Source organism: Phodopus roborovskii, unplaced genomic scaffold (assembly GCF_943737965.1).
Source record: "Phodopus roborovskii unplaced genomic scaffold, PHOROB, whole genome shotgun sequence".
Taxonomy (NCBI): domain Eukaryota; kingdom Metazoa; phylum Chordata; class Mammalia; order Rodentia; family Cricetidae; genus Phodopus; species Phodopus roborovskii.
The window spans coordinates 1,573,747-1,580,347 of record NW_026126619.1 but is presented as its reverse complement, the minus strand read 5'-3'; the positions used below and the strand labels follow the sequence as shown (position 1 = coordinate 1,580,347).

General features: G+C 41.4%; 1 pseudogene; it reads left to right on the top strand.

Moving 5' to 3' along the window:
• Positions 1-210: 210 nt before the first annotated feature.
• Positions 211-5,793, top strand: LOC127237970 (cytosolic purine 5'-nucleotidase-like; annotated as a pseudogene).
• The last annotated feature ends 808 nt before the right edge of the window (positions 5,794-6,601 follow it).

The following is a 6,601-nucleotide window of genomic DNA, read 5'->3' as shown; positions in this document are numbered from 1 at the left end:
ATATCAAAGACAATACTCAGTAAGTCCATTTGCATATATATAATATGTGCATATTTGTAGAAATTTTAAAACACATATGAGATCCCCAATTATGAAGCAAGTCTGAAACACATTTACTTGAAGGAAAGATCATAAGAAATGCATTGTGTACTATGGACTATAAGGGCACAGAAATGAAATTAGAAATTCAGATATGTCATGAAACTTACCATGTCCTTTCGGTGCACCTTTTATTTTAAATATTGTGCGTATTTCTTATTGTCTTTGAGGTGATGTTAAGTATATGTCACAACTTAGTAATAAAGGATCATTTGTTTGTACAGTGTGTTTGATTATTCAGACAACAATATAAGGTTATAAAGCTCTCTAGTTCTTTCATTGCCTACATTGTCAGAAAATATAGTTAGTTGTCTCTAAAATGACAGAAAATACTTTTATTAAGTGATGTCCAGCATGTTATTCTAAAGAGCATGACTGAGAGTCATTAAATTATAATGTGTGCAGGCAAACTGTCCTGTGTAATGTAAGCTCTTTCTAACCAACATGTGTTTGCGGGTGTAACATGTGACATATAATACCCGTTTTTTAACCATCTGCAATGTTGCTCTTAGCAACAAGAGCAGCATGTGACAGTGCTCGTGTGAGTCTGCTGCTAAACCACAACACTGCACAGGAGGATTTAAGCAGCGTGAAACAAAATCTTGGTGCAGAAAACAGAAGACAGAACTGCATTAGTCAAGTGCAGTAATAGGACAAATTGGAAAGGCAAGAAAACAAGGGAGCAACAACTGTAACAAAAAAACAGAATATTCTTGGAGGTTATTGTAATATTCAATTTAATTTGTGTTCAGGTAGTACAGAATGTTCTTCCCAATCCTCTCTTTTCCTGTAATTTAATTTATATTTTGTAAACAAAGCTGAATCTCATTGTCCTGCTTGATAAGAAAAGAGGTGATTCCATGGTCACGAACACTTTCCACTGTTCTCATCACAATCAGGAACAAGACTGAGGTGCCTACAAACTATTACCATGCTCACATTTAAAATGCTTTGTTGTTTTTAATGGTTGCTGACATTTTTCTGTGGTAGACTGCTTCCTCAAATCTCAGGTTCAATCCCCTAATCCCTGGCACAGAAGTAGATGACTAAGTAAATAAACAAAATTTTAGATAAAATATTTTCTGTGATTCTTTAAATACTTTGTACAGATTATGATGATAGGATGATATATAAAGTATTGTCATTCATGGCCAATACAAAAGTATATGGTTTTAAATATAGTTTTAGCAAATAGGAAGACTATGTACTCTATAATCATAAGCCAAGTCAAACAATTCAATTGCTAAGATACTTTGCATTATATAAATGTCATATGTATATGCAATAAACTAAAAAATAATGTATACTAATACATAAGGGCCAATATTAAATATCATGTAAAAGAGGAATGTACTTCTCAGTCATTTAATCCTTCTATGTATATTTCAAATGTTTTAATGCAGTTAATAACGTATTTGCAAAGACAATTTTGTACCAAGAAATTTAGTGAAGAGAAAACATTCTCAAAGAAACATCTCCCTTTTAAAATCGTAATTTTACTGCTTTAAAGAGAAGCAACTTGTGCACTTGACACTCCCTGTTGTTCAATTAGGAAGATGGACTACTAGGAAAACACTTGAGGAAGTTACATTGATTATTTTATCTAAACACACAAGCAACATTGTTGTGACTCAATTGATCCATGCGAAATTGGGAAAGCTGTTACTCATATGGGCCAGGCTCATGAACAACATAAAAATTTTCCTCATTAATCTCAGAATAAATGTCTATGAGCTACTGATAAGTTTGAGAAAAGATTGGCAACTGTGGTTTCCTCCTCCTAAACATGTGACTGATCTCCTACAGACTTGCTAACCCCTCCTCTGCGCTGTGTACTTAATACTTACAGAGGAGTTCCAGGTTGTTCTTGTAGAGGGCAGAGAACCCTAATGGATCCCAGCTTCTTTGTACATATCTGTCTGTTTCTTCTTCATTCTTTCATGACCTTAGCCAGGTTCCCAGGACCCAAGCAGCACAGGACATAGCATGTGATCAGTTTCCAATCTCCTCCCACAATCGCTAAGTATCAGGCACTATTTTCAGTAGAAATATATGGAGGGAACATAGACACAGTTAATCACATAATCTGGGCTTTATGGAATTACTACACACTATTTATTGTTTTCTTTCTTTCTTTCTTTTTTTTTTTTTTTTTTTTTTTTTTTTTGAGACAGGGTTTCTCTGTGTTGCTTTGGAGGTTGTCTTGGAACTCGCTCTGTAGACCAGGCTGGCCTCGAACTCACAGAGATCCACCTGCCTCTGCCTTCCTAGTGCTGGGATTAAAGGCTTGAGCCAGTAATGCCAGGCTGCATTATTGTAACTCCTCCCATGTCCCCGACAGACCCCCTCCCTCCCCGCTCCTACTCTCTCTCTACTCCCCAGGGAGAGTGAAGTCTTCCATGGGGGATCATTAAAGTCTGTCACATCGTTTGGGGAAGGGCCTACCCCCCTACCCCCAGTGTATTTAGGCTGAGAGAGTATCCCTCCATGGAGGAATAGGCTCCTAAAATCCACTCATGCACTAGGAATAAATACCGGTTCCACTGTAAGAGACCCCATGTTAGGAGTAGTTTTCCCCCCTGCCAGTCTGTGCCCACAGCCATGCCAGCCCCAAATAACACGCAGAGACACTGTATTAGATACAAAGCTGTTGGCCTATCACTAGTGTTACTTATTGGCTACCTCTGTCTTAAACATTAACATATTTCTTTTAATCTAAGTATTCCCATGTGGTCTCATCTTACCAGAGAGAGGCCCCGGCATTTTTCTCTTTGAGTCCACCATCTTGAATCTCCTCCTTACTATTTCCTCTCTCCTCCTAGTCTCCTAGTCCCACCTATCTTGCTTTCCTATTGGCCAACAGTGCTTTATTCATTAACCAATATGAGAAACATACTTACAGAATGGCATCTCCCATCAGCCCGATATACTGCCCAGTCCTCCTGTCACCCAAGTTAAGGAGGCCTGGTTCCGTCCAATGCTGGTTCCCCAGCTGCCAGTCTGGGGTTCATGAGCTTTCACTTGCTCAGACCAGCTGTTTCTGTGGGTTTCCCCAGCATGGTCTTGACCCCTTTGCTCATCACTCCTCCATCTCTACAACTGGATTCCAGGAGTTGGGCTCAGTGTTTAGCTGTGGTGTCTGCTTCTGTTTCCATCAGCTACTGGATGAAGGCTCTAGGATGGCATATAAGGTAGTCATCAATCTCATTATTGGGGAAGGGCATTTAAAGTAGCCTCTCCACTATTGCTTACATTGTTAGTTTGGGTCATTCTTGTGGATTTCTGGACATTTTCCTAGTGCCAGATTCCTCTTTAAACTTATAATGGTTCCCTCTATTAAGGTATCTCTTTTCTTGCTCTCCTCTATTCATCCCACAACTCAATCTTTCTGATCTCTCATGTTCTCTCCCCTCCTCTTCTCCTTTCCTCTTCCTCCTTCCTCCCTCTCCCTCTTTCCTAGTGCTTCCAATTTGTTCAGGAGCTCTTGTCCCTTTCCCCTTCCTCAGAGGACTATTTATGTCTCTCTTAGAGTCCTCGTTGTTTCTTAGATTCTCTGGAGGTGTGGATTTTAGGCTGTCATTCCTTTGCTCTATGTCTAATATCCATATATGAATGAGTACATACCATGTTTGTCTTTCTGTGACTGGGTTACCTCTTATCTAGTATTACAAATCCGTAATGATGCTTCAACAATTTATTACCATAATCACATTGAAATATAAGATTTACAACAATTAAAAGGGCAATGTATAATCTTATAAAAGACTATGTGGGCCAGGGCCGTGGGGGTGGGGAGGGACAATGCAGAGATGGCTGTGGCAGTTGGTGAAGTTTAGCCATGGAAAAAATAAAGTGTTTTGCTTTTGATATGGATTATACTCTTGACCAGAAACTAGAGAGCAGTGTCCAAATAAAGGTATGCAATGAGATAACACTGAATGGTTTTATCTTCTAAACACACTATTCAATCTTCCGGAGATCTACCTACCCATTGGCCTGCCTAGGAGGTACTTTTTTAAACTAACTGTCCAAGACAAACCAGTTGTGACACAGGATTTAAAGATGGGGACCTCTTTATGACCATACTGGAGCATCATGTTCCAGGATGTAAGGGAAGTTGACTGGGTCCATTACAAGGACTCTCTTAAGGAAAAGACAGTTGCAAATCTTGAGAGGTAGTCAAAGATGGGAAATTTCCATTGCTTCTGAGCAGGATGAAGGAAATGGGGGAAGTGCTTTTTGTCACTAACAGTGACTATACATACACAGATAAAATCATGACTTCCCTGTTTGAATTCCCACATGGACCCAAGCTGGGAAGCTCCCATCAACTGTAGCAATCTTACTTTGGTCTGATTTTAGTGGGTGCATGGAAACCACTCCTTTTTGGAGAAGGCACAGTACTATGTCAGGTGGACACTAAACCTGGAAGACTGAAAATCGGTACCCACACAGGCCCCCTGCAGTACGGCATCATCTATTTAGGAGGCTCACCTGGTATAATCTATGACCTGTCAGGGGGAGCCAAGGGCAAAGACATTTTATACGTTGGAGATCATATTTTTGGAGACATTTTGAAGTCAAAGTAACGGCAGGGGTGGAGAACTTTTTTGGTGACTCCTGCGCTTGCACAAGAGATCCACATTGGGACTGACGAGAGTTCACTTTCTGAAGAACTTCAGGGCTTGGATATTTTCTTGGCTGAACTCTACAAGTGTCTGGAGCGGTCTTTGTGGGGCTGGCCCCAAACCCATACCTGAGTGGGGCTAGCTATAGAGGATAAAGAAAAGACAGAGAGACAGAATAAAAGTCAGGAGGGTAGATGAGTCAATACTGAAATGTCACAAGTTTATTTTTCACTACTCTTATATACATACCTTATTCAAAAAGGGGAACACAGTGTATCAGGAACAAACAGACTTTTCTTCCTCACTTATTCTAAGGGTTCAGTAACCACACCTTAGCTCCAACTTTTTGTTTCCTAGGCTTGAGAATCAGGAGTAGCCACACCTCAGATTCAGGTCTGTTGTTATTTAAACTAAGAACCCAAACACTCTACTCCCTACTGTGGCCATACCTTTGACCTTTGGGTCTTATGACTTGCTGATGGAGTGCAGCCATCTTTATGGGCACCCACATACAAGCACCTTGACAGCAATAGCAATGAACCCATGAACATTAGTTCCATCCAGAGATGGATTAGGAAGTAACTCATGACATGGACACGTGCGATGTGATGATGGGAAGCCCCTTTCCATAGTGGTTCTTGGCAGACACTCTTTGTCAGTCAACTGATGCAATATGCTGACCTTTACGCAGCATCTTTCTTCAGTCTGCTGTAATACCCGTTCAGCTACCTCTTGAGAGCCACCCATGTCCTGATGCCTCATGAATCAACAGCTGAGCACATGCATGGAATCCCCTCTCGCCTCCCGAACCACACATCCGTGAATTTCAAAGACACCCCCTATAAGCGGCACCAGCTTTCAAGGTCAGTTAGTGAGATTAAGCCCCCCCCCCAACCTCTTCCCATTGTCTCCCCAGGAGACCACACACTGCCGTGACAAAGATGATGATGAAGAGGAGGAAGAGGAAGAATAAGGAGGCAAACTAAAACCCTGAGCACCCATCAGCAAATTTGGCAGGACTCACGGGCAAGGGTGGCCTTGTTTAGATTCTGTTAGGGAGGGTGGGAAGACCTCCTCGTCAGAATTACATTTGGAAAGTTTCTGGAGGCTTTAAATAATTCTAATCATAGCTACTCACTTGAGTTTTGTGTATCTGTATTCTCTGCAGATAGTTCGATACTGAAGGAAGGAAGGAAAGAAGGAAGGAAGGAAGGAAGGAAGGAAGGAAGGAAGGAAGGAAGGAAGGAAGGAAGGGAAAAAGTCAGGTGTGGTTTGGATGCAGATGGCATCCCTGTGGTTGTGGTAGTGTCTTGGTGCCTGTCTCCATCATCACTGTGTCTACATACACTGAGGGTAGGAAAGACTTTAGGGCGGAGCTGAAGCCTGGTGGGAAGAGGTGGGCCACAATATCGTATTACTACAAACTGTGCTATTGCTCCACACCCTCCTTTTCCAGTGCATTATACAGTATTGTACGTCAGTGGATAAATACACTGTCTTCATTATCAAGTGCAGTCAGTCTTCTGTCAGTCAAATTTCCTTAGTGTTTGGCTAAGGCTACCATTGTGTTGTTGCCTTCTTGGGTTTCCCTGCTGTAGAGGGATTTAAGACTAGACCGCAGGGGTTTGAATTTGAGGCAGAAGTTCTCATCTTTGCTACATTTTAAAAAAGTTGGTAGTACAAATGCTGTTTTGTTATATAAAGACAATCCTTTTGGGGAATATAGCTGAAAATAGAACGGCGCAAGTTTCCAGAGGACAGCAGCTGCTGCTTACAGCCAGAGCTGCCTTCAACGTGGACAGCAGGGGCATCCTGCTCCTAGGCACACAAACGGGAGGGGCTCTATAGCAAAAGGCACCCTTAGTATGGGTTCA